The 23,389-nt window shown below is 41.3% G+C and overlaps 2 pseudogenes across 2 annotated transcripts; both read right to left on the bottom strand.

Annotated features, from left to right (window-relative positions):
- Nucleotides 1-260: 260 nt before the first annotated feature.
- On the bottom strand, nucleotides 261-856 carry LOC307107402 (large ribosomal subunit protein eL15-like; annotated as a pseudogene). The gene has a single exon. The product of its transcript is annotated as a large ribosomal subunit protein eL15-like (transcript).
- Nucleotides 857-18,332: 17,476 nt separating this feature from the next.
- LOC307107786 (small ribosomal subunit protein eS12-like) lies at nucleotides 18,333-18,703 on the bottom strand (annotated as a pseudogene). The gene has a single exon. The product of its transcript is annotated as a small ribosomal subunit protein eS12-like (transcript).
- Nucleotides 18,704-23,389: the final 4,686 nt, after the last annotated feature.

The raw sequence follows: 23,389 nt of genomic DNA, 5'->3' as shown, positions 1-23,389 counted from the left end.
TTTTTTACAGAGAGGAAGGGAGAGGGATAGAGAGTTAGAAACATCGATGAGAGAGAAACATCAATCAGCTGCCTCCTACACACATCCCACTGGGTATGTGCCCGCAACCAAGGTACATGCCCCCAACCGGAATCGAACCCGGGACCCTTGAGTCCGCAGGCCGATGCTCCATCCACTGAGCCAAACCGGTCAGGGCAATTGTTGATAGATATGATTTTATTGCCATTCTGTAGGTAAGAATTTTACAAGCATTACTTATATTAGTGGTAAAGGTGGAGCTGGAGAGTACTGCGCCTTCTCCATGCTGCACGATGAGAACCACCAATAGTGCAGTGGAACTTGAGGCCCTTTCCAAGCAACCTGCAGATGCCAACCCTCACATCTCCCTGTGCTTATGGACTGGTGTGGTGATCCACTGGGTGTCAGGATTCCTTCTCATAGCTTTATGGAATGGATCAATGAGGATAACCTCAAATAATTTGTACGTAGCATCTTCACCAACCCATAAGAATTCCGGACTCTGAGAGCCCCACAGTGGCATCCAGCTCACTCCTTGGCAACAGACTGAAGACTTTGAGCAAACTTTAGCTGGTTAACACTACATGGACAGGCTTGCTGTAGGTCGCACCCTTAGGAACAGAGCTTTGCAGCCATCACAGTGCACGTGAATCTGATATGTGATATAACCTTGCTTAGCCTTGTATCCCAGCCTGCACACTTTTTCAGGCTGAGTTGGGCGGGGACCTATGGAGCACAGAGAGCTGGCAATACTGCCAGCAATGCACCTGAGAAGGAAACGCATTACATCAGACTGCTTCTTCTTCCATAGCTCCTGGATGTACTTGTAAGTGCCCATCTTGGTTTACCTTATGGCTGCAGTCAGATAAAGACCCTTTCCTCCCTTCTTCTCCTCCTTCTCCTCCTCTTCCCCTTCCCCTTCTTCTTCCTCTTCTTAAAGAACTAAAGGCCCAGTGCATGAATTCGTGCACCAGTGGGGTACCTCGGCCTCGCCTGCGGAATCGGGCTGAAACCGGCTCTCCAACATCCCCTGAGGGGTCCTGGATTGCTAGAGGGAGCAGGCCAGGCCGAAGGGCCCCACCGGTGCACGATCAGGGCCAGGGAGGGTGGGAGGTTGGCCAGCTGGGAAGGACCACGGGAGGGCTCCAGGGCGTGTCCGGCTCATCTTGCTCAGTCCTGATGGGCCGGACCCCAGCAGCAAGCTAATCCACCGGTTGGAGCGTCTGCCCCCTGGTGGTCAGTGAACATCATAGCAACTGGACGACTGTCTGCCCCCTGGTGGTCAGTGCATGCCATAGCAAGCGGTTGAGCGGCCTTAGCGTATCATTAGCATATTACACTTTGATTTGGTTGAATGGATGACCGGACACTTAGCATATTATGTTTTTATTATATAGGATACCCTTCAACATCTCATGTAATACTGGTTGGGTGGTAATGAACTCCTTTAGCTTTTTCTTGTCTATGAAGCTCTTAATCTGACCTTTAATTCTAAATGATAGCTTTGCTGGGTAGAGTAATCTTGGTTGTAGGTCCTTGCTATTCATCACTTTTAATATTTCTTGCCATTCCCTTCTGGCCTGCAAAGTTTCTGTTGAGAAATCAGCTGACAGCCATATGGGCGCTCCCTTGTAGGTAACTAGATGCTTTTCTCTTGCTGCTTTTAACATTGTCTCTTTGTCTTTAACCTTTGGAATTTTAATTATGATGTGCCTTGGTGTGAGCCTCTTTGGGTTCCTCTTGTTTGAGACTCTCTGTGATTCCTAGACTTGTAAGTCTATTTCTTTCACCAGGTAGAGGAAGTTTTCTATCAGTATTTCTTCAAATAGGTTTTCAATATCTTGCTCTCTTTCTTCTCCTTCTGGTACCCCCATAATGCGAATGTTGATACTCTTGAAATAGTCCTAGAGGCTCCTTACACTATCTTCTTTTTTTTTTATTCTGTTTTCTTTTTGCTCTTCTGATTGGGTGTTTTTTGCTTCCTCACATTCCAAATTATTGATTTTATTCTCAGAATCCTCTACTCTACTGTTGAATCCCTGTAAATTATTCTTTATTTCAGTTAGTGTATGCTTAATTTCTGACTGGTCATTTTTCATGTCTTTGAAGGTCTCACTAAGATCCTTGAAAGTCTCACTAAGTCCCCTGAGGCTTTCATTAGATCCTTGAGCAACCTTATGTCCATTGTTTTTAACTCTGTATCCAGTAGTTTGCTTGCTTCCATTTCATTTAGTTGTGTTTTTTTTCCTGGAGATTTCTTCTGTTCTTTCATTTGTGACATGTTTCTTTGTCTCCACATTTTGGCTGCTTCCCTGTGTTTGTTTCTATTTATTAGGCAGAGCTGTTACATCTCCTGGAATTGGTAGAGTGGCCTTGTGTAGTAGGTGTCCTGTAGGGCCCAGTGACTCAGCCTCCCTAGTCATCTGAGCTGGGTACTCTAGCTGAGCCTGGGCTGTGTGCACAGTCTTGTTGTAGTTGAGCCTTGATTGTTGTTGGTATCACTGGGAGGAATTGACCTTCAGGCCAATTGGCTGTGAGAACCAGCTGTGGCTACAGTAGAAGAACTGCTGTGCAAGAGACAACCCTATGGAGCAGTGCTTGTTTCAGTGGGGCTTTGGTGCTCACTGAGTCTGCCCTTGAATGTGTCACTTGTGGATGTGTAGAGTTGTAATCTGGTATGACCCGAAGCTGTCCACCAGGTGCACTGGCTCTGGGGCTTCCTGAGAGGTGCAAAGTCAGCCACTGCTAGAGGCCACCCAACAGGAGCTACACAGCAATCTGCTGATGACTAGCAGTTGTGTTGAGCTTGGAAGTCCCCATGTGAGGCCAAGCTGTGAATCTAGGCAAGCTGGTGCTAGTGCCAGGCCTTGGGCCTCTTATTGATAGGTATGGGGCACACTGATGCCAGCTGCTGCTTATTTGGGAGATTTTAGGAGTCTGAAACCTGAGCCAGAATAGGCCATTCTTATGGAAAAACTGCTGCCAACAGTTTGGCTGAGGCTGCAAATTGGGTGGGGCGGGGTCTCAGGGAATCACCTGGGCAGAGCAAACAGTGTGAGCCAAGCTGATGGAAACTCATATATGGCTGCCAGTCAGCTCTACAATGGGGGAAGTCTCAGCATTGGAACAATGACCTCTGCAAGCACCCCTGTCTGGGAGAAACCTGCCTCCAAGTTCTTGCTCCAATGCCAGACAATCCAGTTCCTCCCTGTATGGCCCTGGATTCCCTAAAGCCACTGCCCAGCACTGGAGCTCAGAGGGAGCAGGACCATCCATGTAAGTTCATGCACTGGCCCTTTAAAAGGAATTGCCTGAGACTCTGGCAGCCTCTGTGTCACTCAGCCACAATTGCTGCTGGTTTTTACAGCCTGAAGTTACAGGGACTTCTCTTCCTAGCTCTGAAACCCTGGGCTGGGGAGGCTGGTGTGGGGCTGGGACCCCTTGCTTCTCACAGGAGGTCTCCACAGCAGATATATCCCTCCCAATTAAGAAAACACTACACTTGGCTTTCGGACCAGCCTGTTCCACAACTCTACCCCTCCTACCAGTCTTGATGGAGGAGGGAGAAAGAGAGAGAGAAAACTTATATATTGAGATCCCAAAAGTATTTTTTAGAATTTGAAACTGAGAAATTAAAAATATATATTATTTAGGTAAAAATAACAACTAATTAAAATAACTAAAAGGAGAACCAAGACAACAGAGTAGGTAAACACCAGTACTCACCACCTCCCACAACAACATCAAAATTACAACGAAAATGCAGAACAACCATCATTCAGAACTGCCTGAAATATATATATATATTTCACTTATAATTAGTTTTTTGGAAGAAGCAAGAATAAATGATGGTTACAAAATTTGATGATGACATGGAGCTGGAAAGAATAGTAAAAAACAAGAAGACAGAGTTGGAAATTTCAACTAGCTAGAGCAATGGACTGAACTCAACACAATGAAGAGAAAATTGAAATGTCCATGGACTTTGATCTAAAAACAATCCACACGAAGACAAGGAGACTTCTATTAGTAGCCCATTTGCAAAATGTTTAGAGTTTTTATGAACGAAGAGTAGCCAGTAAAAAGGAAGTGAAGTTTTAGGTTTTACTAATAAAAGTACAGAGATACTTTGCTCTTCAAATTCATACATTAAAATTTTCCTCCCATAATTTGTGGGCAACCCTGCAGACCACTAAATTTATGCTTTTATTCATTTTTCTGAAGCACATATTTAGGTTACAAATATAGGAGAAATCCAGGCAACTGCTGTTGCCCTCAGTTGATAATGGCTTTATTATTCTCTGCTTATATGATAACTGATAACTCTTGTAAACTGACTTCTAAATTGTGTTTCTTCATGAAACATAACTTCAAAGAATAATGAACTTGTGGCCTGGGCCAGGTAGCTCAGTTGGTTGGAGCATTTTCCCAATGTGCTGGGATTTCACGTTCCATCTCTAGTCAGGGCACATGCAGGAGGCAACCAAATAATGCATGGGTAGGTGGAACAACAGATTGATCTGTCTCTCTCTCTCACTCCCTCTATCTCTCTCTCAAATCAATCAATTTAAAAAAATAAACTTCTAATGTTCACATGTGAGTAAAGAAATCTAAGGAAATGAAGGTTCTGATCATCTACACTAATAAAAGAGAAACATGCAAACTGACCATCACTCCGCTACACCCTCCAGCCAATCAGGAGGGAATATGCAAATTAGAAGGACAAAAATGGCAGCTGCCCAGCTGCTCCAGGTGCGGAGTGGCCGGGTGGGGCAGGACTCCTGCTATGAGAAGGAGGGCGGGGGCAAAGGGATCTACAGGAGCAGCACTCCGGCGCAACGAAGACGAAGACTGCAGACTCCGGAGTCTACAGCAAAGATGAAGATGGCAGACTCCAGCCGGAGTGAAGGCCTGGGTCCCGGGTGCCGGAGGAAAACCGGTGCTGGAAGCCAAGGGAAGGAAGGCCTATTGTATGAATCTCTTCATGCAACGGGCCTCTAGTAAGTCATAAAGACTGAGCACATTCAAAAGTAGATTGGGTGATTTTGAAACCATCAGGGTAGAGATTATAGCAGGCAACATTTTCCAATGGTTGCTAAATCTAGGGTGAAATTTTTATCATGAGCAGAGATTTGCAAGGTCTTAGAGTATGAGAGAAACATCACAGTACTATACATATAAAGTAGTGGGGAAATTCGGCAACACCTTCAACATCTGATCAAAATTAACATTGCCTAGAAGGGACAGATGGACATTAGATGTGATATCTGAGAAGGGTACAATATCATCTATGCTAAATGCCAACTGAAAATGCCTAAGTGCAATCTAATCACAAGGAAACAACAAATAAAAACAAATGAGGAACATTTTATTAAAGCAAAATAGGAAGGTCTATATTATTCAAAAAATTACAATGCCAGAAAGACAAAGAAATGATGTACAAATATTCCAAATTAAAGGAATTAAAAGAGACAAAACAAATTGAAATAGGTCTTACTGGGTGTCATGGACTAAATATATGTGTCTCCCAAAAACTCATATTTTGAAGTCCTATCCCCAATGTGAATGTATTTGGAAATGAGATCTCAAATTAGTTACTCCCACAATCCATTTTAGTAAAGGTTCTTCAGGAAGCTCACAATACTAATCCAAAATGAAACAACTCCCTCATATTAATACCCAGGTTTTTTTCCTCTTTCCAAATGTTGATTACCTTCTTGTTTCTGCATAATCAGGAGTCAGTTTTTAAAAATATATATATTTTATTGATTTTTTACAGAGAGGAAGGGAGAAGGATAGAGAGTTAGAAACATCGATGAGAGAGAAACATCGATCAGCTGCCTCCTGCACATCCCCTACTGGGGATGTGCCCATAACCAAGTTACATGCCCCTGACCGGAATTGAACCTGGGACCCTTCAATCTGCAGGCCAATGCTCTATCCACTGAGCAAAACCAGCTAGGGCTTGGGAGTCAGTTTTGAGGCTAGTGGTGGAAGGTCAGTAATTAAGGGTAAATGAGGTCATAAGTATAGATCCCTGATCTGATAGCATTAGTCTCCTCATAAGAAGAGAAACCAGAGAGCTCCCTCACTTTCCATGCATGCACAGATAGGTTTTCAATTTCTTGCTCTCTCTCTTCTCCTGGCACCCCCATGATGTGAATGTTGGTAGGCTTGAAATTGTCCCAGAGGTTCCTTAAACTATTCTCATTTTTCTATTCTTTTTTCTTTTTGCTGTTCTGATTGGGTGTTTTCTGCTTCCTTATCTTCCAAATCTCTGATTTGATCCTCTGCTTTATCTACTCTACTGTTGAGCCCATGTAATGTATTCTTCATTTCAGTTAATGTGCTCTTCATTTCTGACTGGTTCTTTTTTATGTTTTCTATCGCCATTTTTTGTTTCCTATATCTTTGTTGAAGTTCTAAGTTTTAAGTTCATCCACTCCTCCCTTAAGTTCATATAGCATCTTTATAATCAGTGTTTTGAACTCTGTATCTGGTATATTGCTTGCCTCCATTTCGTTTAATTCTTTTTCTGGAATTTGTTCTGTTTTTTCATTTGTACGTGTTTCTTTGTCTACTCATTTTGGCTGCCTCCCTGTGTTCCTTTCTATGTGTTAGATAGAGCTCTAATGCCCTCTGAAGTCACTCCTTGAATGTGTCATTCATGGAAGTGGTTGGGTGGTGCCTTACAGTGCTCTGAAGCTGGCCACCAGGTACGTTGGCTCTGGGGCCTCCCAGGAGCTGCAGACCAAGTTCAGCAGCCACCTGTGCCATGCCCAGGGCCACCCAGCATGACCTATAGAGCAATCTGCAAATGGCTGATACTTGTGCTAGGCTTACAGGTGCCCTAGAGAGGCCAAGCTGCAAACCAAGACTGGCTGCCGCCAGTCCTGGGGCCACTTAGCAAGAGGTACAGGGCACACCGAGGCCAGATGCTGCTTGTTTGAGAAATTTTAGGAAAAGTCCACAGCTTGAGCCAAGATAAGCCACTTGTATGAAAAACCCACTGAAAGGCTTCAGTGGCCTGCAAGTTTGGTGAGGTGGGGGTCTCAGGGAATCACCAGGGTGGGGCAAATGGTGTTAGCCAGGTTGATGGAGACTCAGATATGGTACCTGCCAGCTGGTTCTGTGAGGGGAGAGCTCAGCAAAGGAACAATGGCCTTGGCCAGCACTTCTGCCTGGTAGAAAACTACCCCTCAAGCCCTCACCCTGATGCCAGATAATCCAGTCTCTCCCCATATGTCCCTGGTGCCTTTTGAGCTGCTACCCCAGCACTGAGGCTCAGAACAAGTAAGTCCTTGCATGGCCCCTTTAAGGGGAAAGCCTGGGACTCCACAGCCCTCTGTCTCACTCAGCCACAACCTCCCTGGTTTTCATTGCCACAAGTTATGGGGACTTCTCTTCTCAGCACTGGAACCCTGGGCTGGGGGACCTGGTGTGGGGCTGCGACTCCTCACTCCTCAGGTGGGTGGAGTGGTCTCCGCAGCTGAGAAATCCCTCCTGATTTTTAATAGCCACATGTGGGTGTGTGACCAGCCCATTTCAAGTCTCCTCCTCTTACCAATCTCTATGTAGCTTCTTTATATCCTTGTTATAGGAGTTCTGTTAAGCTAGACTACAGGGGTTCTGAATGATGGTTGTTTTATAATTTAGTTGTATATTTTATGTGGTTGTGGAAGGATGAAAGTACCACATTTACCTACTCCGCCATCTTGATCAGAAGCACAGATGTTTCTTTTTCAGATATTAAATCATGCTAGATGTATATCCTATAACCTGTATTTTTACATTTTGATTGTTTTTAATGACTGTATAGTGTTCTGTTATAGTTTACTGTATCTATGTTATACCATCATTTAGGTAGCTTTGGTTTTCTGCTAGTGCAAGCAATGTTGAGATAATCCTTTGTGTACTTGTTCAATTATTTCCATTAGACAAGTCCAAGGAATAAAATTTCTGAATAAAAAGGCAGGCACTTTTTACTTCTGATGTATATTGTCAAATTGCTCTCCAGAATTAAAACTGCTACCAATTAACACTCCCAGCTCCAGTGCAAGAGAACACCAGTTTCCCCACATCGTCACCATCACTGGCTGGGAAGCATAGTTTTAAAGATGGGGCACTATGAACTGATGTCTTTGTTCTGCCTCTCTCTCTCCTAACAGCCTAGAGTACAGGTGCCCAATAAATCAATCCAGGCTGCAGACTAGAAGACATTCTGATCTAATCTGATTGATCTAGGTGGCAGAGACCTCTCCCTCTGGTTCACTGCCAAGTATCCTGGCATCGTGTGGATCCTATAAAGGCAGCAGCTCCAAGCACATTACACAAAGGTCCCTGACTCCATTAAAACTCCACCTGCTCTCCAGGCCATCCATCCCTTCAGCCATGAAGCTCCTGATCCTGGTCTTTGCAGCTCTCGGATTCCTGGTGACTCCAGGTAAACTGGGTGGAGGAGGGGAAAGGAGACCTGGGGGCCAGAAACACTAGATGTGGTCGCTCTGGTAACAGACAAGTGAGGGTGGAAGGAGGCAGGGCTCACCCCACTCAGTTCCAACTTAACCTAAGGATCTCCCCACATCCACCATTGGCCTCATACCCCATACCCAGCCACCATCCTAAACAACCTTGTACAAAAAAAAAAACAACAAAAAAAAACAGATTTCCCAAAACATTTTTCCTGTTCTAAAGCAAGAGTCGGCCTCAAACTCATCTAAAATATCTTTCCTCGCCAAAACCGGTTTGGCTCAGTGGATAGAGCGTTGGCCTGCGGACTGAAAGGTCCCAGGTTCGATTCTGGTCAAGGGCATGTACCTTGGTTGCGGGCACATCCCCAGTAGGGGGTGTGCAGAAGGCAGCTGATCGATGTTTCTCTATCATCGATGTTTCTAACTCTCTATCCCTCTCTCTTCCTCTCTGTAAAAAATCAATAAAAAAATATATTTTTAAAATAAATAAATAAATAAAATATCTTTCCTCACTTTTTGCACCCTTCCTTTAGCTCCTAAGATGCTGAGAAGGCATTTTTCTTCACAATTTTCATTCTTTGAGACCAACCCTGGTTAGTGCTCTGAGGTGAGAATGAGCCTGGGAGGAAGAGACTTAGGGTCCCATCCGGAGGGCTGGCAGGCAGGGTGATGAGACCTCTTAGAGGGCAAGTTCCACAAGGGATGGCAAACAGGTGCTCAGCTCAAACCCTGGGACAAGGAGAGAATGAAGAACCAAAGAGAGAAAGAGATCAGAAAGCCAGGCAATAGGTGTGAAGTCAGCCAGAGGAGGGGATATTCAGAAGATGCCAGTGCTGTGAGCCGATGGCAGACACAGCTGAGATAAAGCCCCAGGTTTAACTAGAAGATGGTCTCTGGTGCTGGGCGGTGTCTGAATGCAAACACACACACAAAAGCTGCTGGTAGCTACCATTAGTTGCCCTTTAATGCTCTTGGAGAATGATATGACTTTTTTTTTTTTTTTTTTTGGCCCGGATTGACTGATATTTACAGCCTTATATTCCCTGAGAACAAATGAAGCAGAAACACCATAAAAGGGGAGACTGTGGGTGGGTAGGAATAGCCCCAATTCCCCCTTATTTGTGTTCATGCGCCTCCCTGACAATGATGACCTGGCTCTCCCCGCCTCCCCGTTTTCACCCATACATTCTGCAGTACCAGCTAGGTCTTAATAAGCTGCAAAGATGCAGATACTGGCAAAGAGAAAAAGCTCCTCAGAGTTCCCAGAGGCCATCAATCAAGGAAGATTGTGTCTGCTCTTCACTGCCCTTCCCAAGTCTCATTCACCGGATATCTCGAGCATACATCTCAAAATAAAAATCCAAATGTCCCCATCTGGCCCCCGTCCCTTGGTAGTTCCTATGCTGCTTCTAACTTTGACTTCTCTGGTCTTTTTCTCTCCCTGCAGCCAGCGGGGGCGGAACAAGATGTGGGCGTAAGGTCCTCGGACACTGCAGGCTACACTGTCACTCCTCTGAAAGATCTATGTTCATGTGTGGCAGGTACAAACTATGTTGTGTCATGAACGGCTTGGTGCCAGAGCCCATTAAGCCACCACCTGCCCATAGGAACCCATGCAGACAAACCACAAAAAGCAAAAAGCAGCAGCCAGGAACGAGTATAACACCAGGAACGAGAACACCAAAACCAATATCTCCAATGACTCGGAGAACTACATATCATTGGATCACCTACCAGTGAATTGTTGGGGCTTCCTCCTTCTGGGGCTTCAACTTATGACCAACCTCAAAGCTCCTATCTTCTACATCACTCTGTCATTCACTTAAAAAAGAATTTGGAGTTTGTATCTGCCCTACAGGAATTAGGCCACGTGGATTCATCCACAGGGTATGTCAGTTTGAGTCCCCCAAGAGTGATGCCAAGACAGAATTAGACTTGGAAAGATTTACTGAAGAGAAACGCCTGCGATGGACAAAGGTGAGAGGGAACAGCAGGCAAGGAGAGCCTTCAGACTGCAATGCTGGTCTGACACTTGTACAAGGAGAGAGGACAGGAGGAGGCCTGGATAGAAGGAGCCTGAGGCTGCAGATCTAAGGAAGTCTCAGCCATGAGACGGGGTGGGGAGGCCCAAAGCAAGAATTGTCCCTCAGAGGAGCCCCACCAAGGGGAAGGAATGTCCAGACCCTAGCATTCCACTGTCACCGGCTGGGAGCAGCTCCGGGAGAGCATGGCCTTGGCGTGAATGCTACTGGAATTCTGGAGTTATGGCAACTAGCGGCTGTCCACCAATTACATCCTGGCAACAGGTTCTCTTGAAGGGAGATCTGAGTGGTGTACCCTCGTGGCTGCCACAGAGCATTAGGAGAGAGAGAAAAGAGCTGAAAGTGTATGCATGACCAGTGGATTGACTGATGAGGTATTCATTTACTCATTCATGTAATAAAATGGACAAAATACAGGATGGGGCAAAAGTAGGCTTACAATTGTGAGTATACGAAACACGGTTTATTCTTGTATTACTATTTATTAATTATTTTCCATACGAACAACTGTAGATCTACTTTTGCCCCACACTGTACATAGACCTAATATTGGTAATACTCTGAAAGCAAGGCTGAAATGATGCTGGTGACTCATATGTGCCCACCCACAATATAAAATTGGCATAACCCTGTTGGAAAGCAGAGTGGAAATAAGTACAAAGAAACAGAAGTTCTATTTGTTTAATCCAGTTAACAGTACTTCTGGCTCTATGCATCATAAGTTATTCCAAAGAAGCAAAAAGTTATGGGCACAAAGGGGTTCAATGCAATGTTATTTAAATGGCAAGAAAATTAGAACATTCTAAATGATGAAATATTATATATAAGTAACATGTATAATTATGGACAAATGGAAAAGAAATGCTTATAGAATATTGATACATACTAGTAATATTATTCAAAATAGCATTTATAATATGGTTGCTATTATGGCAAAATTGTCTCCAAGCAATACAATGAAACTCATGAAAATTATGACTTCCTTATTTAGTGGGACAGCAAGATCATGTATAAATTTCCTCTTAAAGTTTGCTATCCATTAATGTTGTATAACATTTGTGTGACAGGTACCAAATTCAACCTGAGAACAAATCAGAACACTTGAGCCTAAACAATTTAAAGCAATCCTGCAAACATTCTAACCATACCAAAAAAAATTTAAATATCAGTTCCCTACAAGATCAAAATTAATTCCAGGTAGTTTTAAAATGAAAGGGTGAAAAATAAAGTATTAAAAGGTTATATAATTAAACATTTAATTCGGGAGCAAGGAAGTTCTAAGTAGGTATGGCAAAAAAGGCAAAACTCATGTAAGAATGAACTGATTACATAACATAAATTTCTATATGTCAGAAGATACCATTTTTAAATGTATTCATATTTTTGCATGTATCAATAGTTCTTTTTTTAATTTATGAATACTATTCCATTGTATAAGTATACCACAATTTTTTTATCCACTGATTTGGTGATAGACATTTGGGTTTGTCCCAGTTTGGAGCTATTACAAACAAAGTGTCTATGAACGTTCATATATGTCTTTGTATGGATTCATGTTTTCATTTCTCTTAGGTAAATACCTAGGCGTGGAATGGTTAGATCATATGGTAGGTGAATATTTAACTTTTAAGAAAATACCCAACTGTTTTCCAAGAGAGTTGTATCACTATACATTCCCGCCAGCAGCATATGAAAATTCCAGTTGCTTCTCATCCTCACCAATATTTGGTACAATCAGTTTTTTAATTTTAACCTTTCTAATAGGTGTGTAATGGTATCTCATTGTGATTTTAATTTGCGTTTCTTTAATAACTACCCAAAACAGTGTATTCTATATGATTCCATTCATATAAAATTCTAGAAAATTCCAAGTAAGCTCTAATGACAGAAAGCAGATTGCCTGTGGATATGAGGGTGGGTAGAAACAATTGGTGGGAGGAATTGCAAAGGGGCATCAGAACACCTTGAGAGATGATGGATATGTTCATTGTCTTGATTGTGGTGATGGCTTAAGCGTGGATATACATACTAGTAAGTCAGGAATTTACCAAATTTTAAATGTGTGCAGTTTACTGTATGTCAATTATCTATATATATATAAAAGGCTAATATGCATAGTGTCCCCTCAGGAGTTTGACTGGGAGACCGGGAATTCAATCGCTCACTATGACGTGCACTGACCACCTGGGGGCGGCGCGGAACATGACAGGCATCAGGGCACTGAGAGAGCGAGGGAAGGAGGAGATGGGGAGGTGGGGAGGCAGGGGGAAACCACATGGTGGCGGTGCACAGATAGCGAGGGAAGGAGGAGGCAGGGAATCTGATCAGTCCTGATCACCGACCAGGCCAAGGGACCCTACCCATGCATGAATTTAATGCACCGGGCCTCTAGTATCTCAATAAAAGCTACTAATATAAACCTCAAAGTGAAACAGAAAATTTAAAGTGTCATAGTTAAAAAAAAAAAAAAAATGAGCCCAGCCAGCATGGCTCAGTGGTTGAGCATCAACCTATGAACTAGGAGGTCATGATTTGATTCCTAGTCAGGGCACGTGCCCTGGGAGAGTGCAGGAGGCAGCCAATTGATGATTCTCTCTCATCATTGATGTTTCTATTTATCTCTCCCTCTCTCTTCCTCTCTGAAATCAATTTTCTTTAAATCTTAAAATGAAATGTTAATACCCTAAAAACATAACAAGTTAACATAAAGTAACAAGGAAAACATGAAACCTCAGGTAGAAAATGAATGTGACGTGAAGTAGCAACTTAACCACTAAAATGCCCAAAAAACATGGGCAAAAAAATAAAATCTGTCTTACTTGTAAGGAAATAAATGCAAATTAAAACTACTATAAGATCTCATTTTTTATCTATTAAATTTCCAGAGTCAAAAGATTTGCAAACCCAAGTTTGACTAGGTATAAACAGAAACAAGTCTAGTCATCAAACACTCCTAATTAGGAGTAAATGGGTAAATTCTGGAAGACACTTTTCAAAAACCTTAAAAATATTGATGTTCTTTGGCTCAGAGACTCTAATTTTAGGAATAAATATATTCTGAGGAAATAAGCAGAACCCATATAAAAAATAATGCACAAACATAATCCTAGCAACATAGTTTAAAATAGTGAAAAACTAAAAACTACCTAAATGTCCAGATATGAGGGGATTGTTAAATAAATATATTCATAATGTGGAACGCTATGCATTCCTTAAAAAAATATAAGTTTAGAGTTTCTTCAATCATATAGAATAAATCTAGTCATGCTATCATTCAAAAAATAATTTTAGAATCATGGTGGTTAATCTCATTTTATAATAAAAATACATGCACACACAGTCAGATATCCAAAATGCTGGGGCCCTATCTACAGGTACTCTTTTTGCTCCATGGTCAGTGTGCATCATAGCTACTGGCTGATCAGACAGTTGCTTAGCCTTTTATATACATAGGTAATTTATTAAAGAATATAATTATAAAAAGGAACAGTGCCATTGATACATAAAATTTAGGTAGTTTCTTCAAGGCACAATCCAAAAATTATTTGAGGTGCTATCAATGGTGAACCATCAAAGGATGAAACAGAACCCCTGGAAAAGATACAATACCACACCTCTTTTATCCCCTTCATCCACAGAGAAGGGAGAAAGACAGAATTGAGAGGATACTAAAAAGGTGCTGTAATATTTATATTTATAGTTTTCCCAGCCAGACTGTCTCTCCTAAAATTTTGTCCAGTAAATGACCTCCAATTTTATTAGAAATCAAGTACAAAGAGGGAAAAATAAGAACACAGAGAACTTCTACTAAACAATCAACAAACTTGAAGTAATCAATACAGAGAAAGAAGATTCTGCATGATTAGAAAAAATAAGCATTTCTTTCAAAAACCTATGGAAGAGTCACAAAAATTAGCAAAGTTTCAGGTAGGAATCAAAATGTTTAAAAGTAAAATTAAGCCCTAGCCAGTTTTGCTCAGTGGATAGAGCGTCAGCCTGCAGACTGAAGGGTCCCAGGTTCGATTCTGGTCGACACATATCTCCCAACCCTGGTTGGGGGCATATGGGAGGCAATCAATCGATGTCTCTCTCTCTCTCTCATTGGTGTTTTTCTCCGTCTGTCCCTCTCCCTTCCACTCTCTCTAAAAATCAATGGAAAAATATCCTCGGGTGAGGATTTACAATAAATAAATTAGTTAATTAATTAATTAATTAATTTTAAAAATTAAAAGCATAAATTCAATACTACACAGTCTTTACTCAGAGCAAAATAAGAGAAAGCCAAATGTCTTCTCCGTTGTAAGTATAAAAAGGAGCTGCTGGATTCAAGGACACCAGGTCAAATGAAAGCCATACGAACACACCTTTTTCGACAGCACAATGTACCTGGAGATTACTATGCTTAGTGAAATACGCCAGAGAAAGACAAATACCACATGCTGTCACATACCATATATATGGAATCAAATGAACAAAATAAAGTAACAAACTAGAAACAGAGGCATGAATACATGAAACAGACTGACAGCTGTCAGAGAAGATGGGTGAAGGGATTAAGCAAAAAAAAATAATATGTATACAAATCACACATAGACACAGACAACAGTATAGTGATAGCCAGAGGGAAAGGGGGTGGGAGTAAATGGAAGTGGGCAAAGGGGGGTAATTGGGGACGGAAAGAGACTGTGCTTTGGGCTATGAGCACAAGATGCAGTGTGAAGATGATGTTTTGTTGAGTTGTACACTTGAAACCTGTATGGTTTTGTGAACCAATGTCACCCCAATAAATTCAATTTTTAAAAAAAGAAGGAAAAAAATAACACATCTATTGAACATAAGACGGCTGGTTCCTTCCCCTTCTCAGCTTTAAATAGGCTGCCAGCCAGGCTTAGATTTCCTGGGCAGCAGATTCAAGAATTCCTTTCTGTGGTAGTCAGGGATGCCAAGGGAATTTTAGGAGGTGATAGAACTCTTCTGCATCCTGATTTCCATGGTAGTTCAAACTCATTTAAGAAAAGATTTTCATGTGTTTTAAATTTGTCACTTCTATTCTTTATAGAACCTTGTAGTGCCAATACTTTAAAAATATATATATATATATATATATATATATATATATATATATATATGTTTTTATTTATTTCAGAGAGGAAGAGAGAGGGAGAAACATCAATGATGAGAGAGAATCATTGATCGGCTACCTCCTGCATGCCCCCCACTGGGGACAGAGCCCCAAACCCGGGAATGTGCCCTGACCAGGAATCGAACTGTGACCTCCTGGTTCAAAGATAAATGCTCAATCACTGAGCCATGCCAGCCAGGCAGTGCCAATACCTTTTTAAAAGGTAAAAATTTAAATGAAATAAAACTGGAACATGAAGATTCAGAATTTTTTCTTTTAAATTCCTGTATATTGAAAATATTCAAACTTGAACAGAAAGGTGCTTTTATCTGTATTTGAAGTAATTCCATGTTGTTAATTAACCTTTTTGACAAGAGAAAAAAAAAACACCTCATGCAACCGTCCACCCAAAATATAGTCCATCTTACTGTATCTTATAAGTTAAAAAGTAAGATACAATCACAAAAATCTCACTATCACAGGAAAAATTTATTCAATATATCAAGATAATAGAGAACTTTTATACAAACTTGGCTCTCATAAAATAAAATGTTAATATAAAATATTAAAATCTAAACTTTCAAGAACTATGACAAACTCCATCATATAACTTAAGTAAACAATTCTCCTATGAGAAGAATGACTCTTTCCTTCTCTTTTCCTCTCCCATTCTCGTTTTGCTACGAGAAAGTCCTAAAGCTTAACTGAAACAGTCATTGTGAGGAGCAGGTAATGCTGGAAAAGATGAAAACAGCTTTAATCATGCTCAGTCTCAATAACTATTTTAATAGGTATGTGCTTAGCTTGCTATTTCTTAACTAGTTGTTTTTCTTATAAAGAAGAAAAAGAAAAACAGTTCTGAATCTTGTTCTTTCAAAGCTAATTTTCTGATGATTGTATTATTGGCCAAGGAAAGGGGGGTGGGAGGGAGAGAGAGACAGAGGGGAGAGATAAGTTAACAGGTTGTACTATTAGCCCACTTCAACGGGAATTTTAACCAATAAAACCAAGTGCTATGATGAAATTAAATTGTCCTCAATATTCTATCCTAAAGTATCATCGTATTCACAGGGGAAACCGAACTTGTGAGTTATCAAAACTGCAAACTGGCAGACAGGGATAAAATTGATAAAATAATGTATTTACCATGGCATTATGCCCAGAAAAAAATGGCACAGTAGCTTCTGTCTTCTTTTTTGGGGGAAAAAATCTTATGGACCTAATTATTAAGCTGAAAAGAATAAAACCACCACTCTTGTAGTATAACTTATATGAGGATTGATTTTTTAAATTTTAATAATTAACTTACTTCCAAGTTTAAAGGCAAACAATAAAATAATCATACTGTAAATGTTAATATTTCTCAGTGCCTTAGTCTGCTCAGACTAACAAAACGCCATAGACTGGGGGGCGTAAACAACAGAAATACATTTGCTCACAGTCCGGAGGCTGGAAGTCCTGGGTCAAGGTGTTGGCCGGGTGGGTTTATGGTGAGAGCTCTCTCCTCGGTTTGTGGGTCCTCAAATGGTGGAGAGAGAGCGTCTCCTCATCCCGAGGACGTGACCCCAGCTTGACCCGGACGCTGGACCTCGGCAATCAGAGGCTCCTCACTCCCCGCCGGGTCCTCGGAATATATGTTCCTTGGGATTTACGTTCCGCCCACCGGTACCATAGCGGAAGACGTTTTCCAGGACACAGCCTTGGAAGAGCAATGTGTTGCGCAGACCATCTGAACTGTATAAGCGACTGAACCCATTAAGGCCCCTATTTTTTTTTTACATATTTTTATTGATTTCAGAAAGGAAGGGAGAGAGCAATAAAAACATCAATGATGAGAGAGAATCATTGATCAGCTGCCTCCCGCACACCCCACACTGGGGATCAAGCCCCCAGCCAGGGCATGTGCCCTGACCCGGAATTGAACTGCAACCTCCTGGTGCGTAGGTTGATGCTCAACCTCCAAGCCACACCAGCTGGGCAAGGTCCCTATTTATTAAACGTCTATTTTATTGAACAGAATCTTAGCCGTTTAAGATTCTGGCGGCTGGGTGAAGGGGTCTCATCTTGTGACCCCCAAGACAAGCATCGTTTGCAAGTTCCCTTGGTTATTAAACCACCGCCTGGCCGGTGTGGCTCTATGGTTGAGCATCAACCTCTGAATCGGGAGGTTGCCCTTCAATTCTCCCTCAGTGTGGGACGTGCAAGGGGCAGCCAATCAGTGATTCTCATCATTGATGTTTTTATTTTTCTCTCCCTCTTCCTTCCTTTCTGAAATCAATAAAAATATATTAAAAACAAAATAAATTGCCACCCACCAACCTAAAGTGGTCTGTGTCTGTCTTCCATCTCTCCTTGCCCTCCATGTTCAGAAGGCCAGTTTCAGACTTCACCCTGGGAACTCTTTTAAGTTTGTGACCCAACACGTGTGAATTTGGAGGAGACAGAAACATTCAGTTCATAACACTCAGTTTAGGAATTACAATACTTAATATTACCAATTAGCAGAAATAAAAATATCTATTGGTACATAGTTGTCATTGTAATTGTTTTGAGAGAATGAATATAGACCTGCTTCAATTCTTTTATAATAGTGCATTGATTACATAATGTAGAAATTTTTGAAAATACAGACATGACGTACTGTATTTAAAAAAAAAAACACACAAAAGCCAAGTTTATTGGTTCATTTCTTGCATTTGAAGTACTCCTCGATGACATCCTTTGCCTGAGACTCTTTGCCATAGTCCTTAACCACCACGCAACTGCAGCCAACCACTTTACGGGGTTTTCCCTCTCTGTCGATTTTCCAGAGGCCTACCCACTCACCCAGTTTCTTGTTGTTAACCTTAATGAGGTTGATTAGGTGTTCAGCACAAAGAGCCCCCACCAACTCCACGTACTTAGTTAGGCTCATCACAGTTGGATGCAAGTACACAAAGGTGGGCGTGGCGCTTGTCTAAGGCTTTGGCAGCTTCGCGCATTCCGCGCGGGAGGCCGTCGTGGATAAGGGCAGTCTTCAGCGCCTCTTGCAAAGCGGCATTAACGTGCATTGCGCCTCCAGCAGCAACGCCTTCCTCGGCCACGGGGTGGGTTAAGGTTAGAGCCGAATCTTGAACGCACCCAAGCCTCCGCCTCCGCGCAACTCCGCGGCGGCAGGAAAAGGGCCATACTTTATTTTTTTAATGAGCTTTTTAAACCAAAGCAAATCTGTCTATAAACATTTTAATTTCCTTTGCCTTTCTATAAAGCATTAGATCTCCCATTACTTTGAGAACATACAAGTGTACTGTGAACATGGGTTTTGTGGGTAGGCATAATTCTAACGTTGCCCCATCCTCAAGATTCCTGTCCCCTGGTTAGTCAAACACTAATCCGAGTACTGCTGTGAAGGGAGTATGCAGATATATAATTAAAGTCTCCGGTCAATTGGCCTTAATATACAGAGATTATCCGTATGGGCCTGCCCGGTCAGGGGGGCTCTTTAGCAGCAGGGTTTTCTCTGGTTGGTAGAAGGAGTCAGAGAGATTTGAAGCATGAAAAGATCTGATGCATCCTTGTGGGCTTGAAGATGGAGGGGACCCATGACCAAGAATGTGGGTGGCTTCTAGAAGCTGAAAGCACTCCAGTCCTACCCAAGGAACTGAATTCTGTCAACAACCTGAATGAGCTTGGAAGCTGACTCTTTCCCAGATCCCAACCCAGCTGACACCCTGATTTCAGACTTGTGACACCCTAAGCATAGAACTTAGCCGAGCCCACCAGGACTTCTGACCCAAGAACCATGAGCTAATAAATATATGTGTGAGCAAACAAATATATGTGGTGTTTAAGCTTCTAGCTCTGTGGGCATTTGTTATGCAGCACTGGGAACCAATACAGATTTCCAACTAAAATGGGTTTTGATTTTATGAATTAATGACTTACAAATTGGTTATACCCAGATTGTATTATAAAAATTTGTGAACTAAAATTCCACTAAAATTTTCTGTGTGGATTTAACAGAATTAACATTTTTCTAGTAATTCTTAACATTGATATTCTTTGCATTGGCATGTTATATTTTCTGATATTTTAAAAATGCCTTTTGAGACTTTAATATAATGGTAAGTACCCATATATACCTGAAGATCTTAAAAATATACTTAAGTTAGATTAAATTGTTTTTAATTAAGATTGTCGTTTTAAATAATGTTACAATTTAAACATACTTTGATATGACAATATAGGTAATATTATCTTAACATTATTAAGTGTAGTGTAGTAACTAAGATTTAAGATTGTCAAACCAGTTATAAGTGAGAGAAAGACTGAGGAAAATAAGAAAGGGGAAAAAAGTAATTGATAAGCTTCAATATTTGGATAATTTTTTAAGTTGTAACCAATAGTTTGTTGGCAAACCTTTTTACATGGCACAACTGGAGCCACCTGCAGCTTCTGACCATGTGAAATGTCATCATCTCCATATCTGTTTCTCCAGTGACCAGCACGGTCTTGGCCACAGGGCAGCTGAGATTACAGCTTCTAGGGCAGAAAAAACACACTGCCCTTTTTTCCTACTAAAGATATGACAGTGATCTTTCTCCAGAGGGGAAGTAATAGAACCAGGGTAGCTGGTCACCAAAACTAATTTCTTTCCCTCCTGAATACACTGCTACACTACATCTCACGGACTTAATTGCAGTTAAGGGGGTCATATGACCGAGTTCTTTCTGGCCAACAGAATGTAGGTGGAAATGATTATGACCTATAAAACCCTCCTGCAGAATATCCCATTCTCCTTCACTGAATATCCTTCAGGGGATGGTAATACCCAGTGTGACCTTGGACAACACATGTAGATGTCAGGGCCTCCACCAGCATGGGTCTCGGACTAATTTCACAGAGGAGCAAACCACACCTCACACTACGGATTGGAATGTATGTGAGAAGTAAACTATGATAGCTGAACTGCAACGTTTGTTTGTTATATGACCTAATACCAATAAAGAGACAAGAAATAGAGACAAGTATTTACAATCCTAACCTCTCCTTCGTCGAAGAAGAGAGTCAAACAACAGGCACTAAAATTTTCTAGACACAGAGAAAAAAAATTAGCCTGATAACCACCAGGGGCCACATCCACCCTCATAGGTCACTACCTGGGTAGAATATCTGAGTCTAAATTTAACAGTAAAAAAGCATTTACCACTAGCCCTAGCCGGTTTGGCTCAGTGGATAGAGTGTCAGCCTGTGGACTGGAAGGTCCCAGGTTCGAGTCCAGTCAAGGGCATGTACCTTGGTTGTGGGCACTTCCCCAGAAGGGGGTGTGCAGGAGGCAGCTGATCGATGTTTCTAACTCTCTATCCCTCTTCCTTCCTCTCTGTAAAAAATCAATAAAACATATATTAAAAAAAAAGCATGTACCACAAAATTTTTAAAAATTGATTCATTATGAACTTATGTGTAAAAATTACAAAGACTTAAGTCAGGACCCCTACTCTGCCTTTTTCCCATGGCACTTATCAGTTCCCTTTTCTTAAAATCACTGTATTGAGGTATAACTGACATACAAAAAGCTGTAGGTATTTAATGTATACAACTTGATGAGTTTGGAGATAAGTACACACCCGTGAAACCATCACCACAATCAAGGCCATAACTTTCTCCAACATAGCTCTAGCCAGTTTGGCTCAGTGGATAGAGCATCAGCCTGAGGACCAAAGGGTACATACCTTGGTTGCAGGCTCCTCCCTGGCCCGGGCCCTGGTGGGGGCTAGTGCAGGAGGCAACCAATCTATGTGTTTCTCTCACATCGATGTTTCTCTCTTTCCCTCTCTCTTCCACTCTCCCTAAAAATCAATGGAAAAATATCCTCGGGTGAGGATTAACAACAACAAAAAGCATACAATTCACTTACTTGTGACATTTATTGTTTATCCTCTTCCTCCCTTTACTTAATAATCAAGCTTCCCAAGGACTGGAATCTTTGTTTTGTTCATAGATATACCTCAAGAGCCTAGAACAGGGCCTTGCAAATAGTTAGGGATAAATCCTCACTAGGACATACCTGCTGTCTGACATAATGTGAGTAATAATTTAAAATATGAGCAATAAACAAACATTATAGGTCACATTCTGAAGATACCAAGCAAAATTATCCAGCAAAATAGCCTATATCCACTCGTTTATGCCAGATAAACAGTTGGGATCCACATCTATCCTATCGTGCTGACTGCAATACACCACCACAGCCGCACAGTGTCCCTGGATATTCCTTGAACATACCCCGCATGCGCTCCTACTCAGGGCCTCTGCACAGTAACAATTCCTTGTTACTAAAGTGACCTTTTCTTGCACATCCACATGGTTCCCTTCCTCGCTGTGTTCAGGTCTTCCATCGAATGTCACCAGGTGAGGCCTTCCCTGACTGCTCATATTTAAAATCGAATACCCTGACCCCAGGAGTTTCCTATCCTCTTTTCCACAGGTTCAATGCTATCTAACATGTTACAAATGTTACATGTCTATTTGGGAGATTTTTTGTTCCCCGACACACTAGAATGTAAGCTCCATAAAAGTGAATGGTCTTTTGTCTTTAATTCACTGCTGAAATCCCAGGGCCTGGAATAATTGGCATGTAGCGGTGCTCAATGAATATTTGTTGAATTAATACATAAATGACCAAATAAAAGAATACTTAAACAATGTAGCTAAAACTTACAGTTCCATCAGTTAGCATAAGCTAGGGCAGTCTCAAATATTTTTGGTCTCTGGACCCTTTTATACTCTTAAAATTATTGGGGACCTTAGAGAGCTTGTTTATGTAGGTTATATCTATCAATAATTACTACATTTGAAGTTAAAACTAAGAACTTTTAAATATTTATTTAATTGGTTTGAGAAAGGGGGAAGAGAGAGAGAGAGAGAGAGAGAGAGAGAGAGAGAGAGAGAGAGAGAGAAGAGAGAGAGAGAGAGAGAGAGAGAGAGAGAGAGAGAGAGAGAGAGAGAGAAACATTGATAGGTGCCTTCCGTACATGCCCCAAACAGGGATCAAACCTGCAATCTAGGTATGTGCCCTGACTGGGACTCGAACCAGTGACCTTTCAGTGCACTGGACGATGCTCAACAAACTGAGCCACAGCAGCCAGGGCTATTAATTTATTTTAAAATAGCAGTAATAAACTCATTACAAGTGAGTATCCAAGTGAGCCAGACACTCAAGAAAAATAACCAATAGTATTTTTGGCAACGATAAAATTCAAAGTGTATCCATCACTGAGTTTGAAGCTTCTCAGGTTTTAAAGACTTTCCTGATAAATGGTGATATTAATTAATATGATATTTTGATATTGTATAATGAAACGTCAAAATCTGGAAGATCTGTATAAAAATTATGAAAAATAATTGTATTTTGAAAAAATTGAATAAGAAAAGTGGCTATTTTAATTTCTGCAAATCTCATAGATTTACTAGTAATGGAAGACATCACTGTTCTCATATTTGTTTCTGAATTCATCCTGCTGCCATATGTTGCTATGGTTGAAATGTGTGTAGTTGGAAGAGGGAGGAGTATTTTAATAACCTTTCCAGATATTTGTAGATAGTCTTCTTTGATATTACACAAAAACTCAAACATGTGGTAGTTTCTTAAAGGTTAATTGCAACAAGGAATTTGAAACCATGTCAAAGGAATTTCTTGTACTCCGTTACATTAAAATGCATTGGCCTATATTTTTCTTTAAATGGATCTATTACCC

The sequence above is a fragment of the Cnephaeus nilssonii genome (genome assembly GCF_951640355.1).
Source record: "Cnephaeus nilssonii genome assembly, chromosome: 11".
NCBI lineage: Eukaryota > Metazoa > Chordata > Mammalia > Chiroptera > Vespertilionidae > Cnephaeus > Cnephaeus nilssonii.
This window is presented reverse-complemented; position numbering and strand designations above follow the sequence as displayed.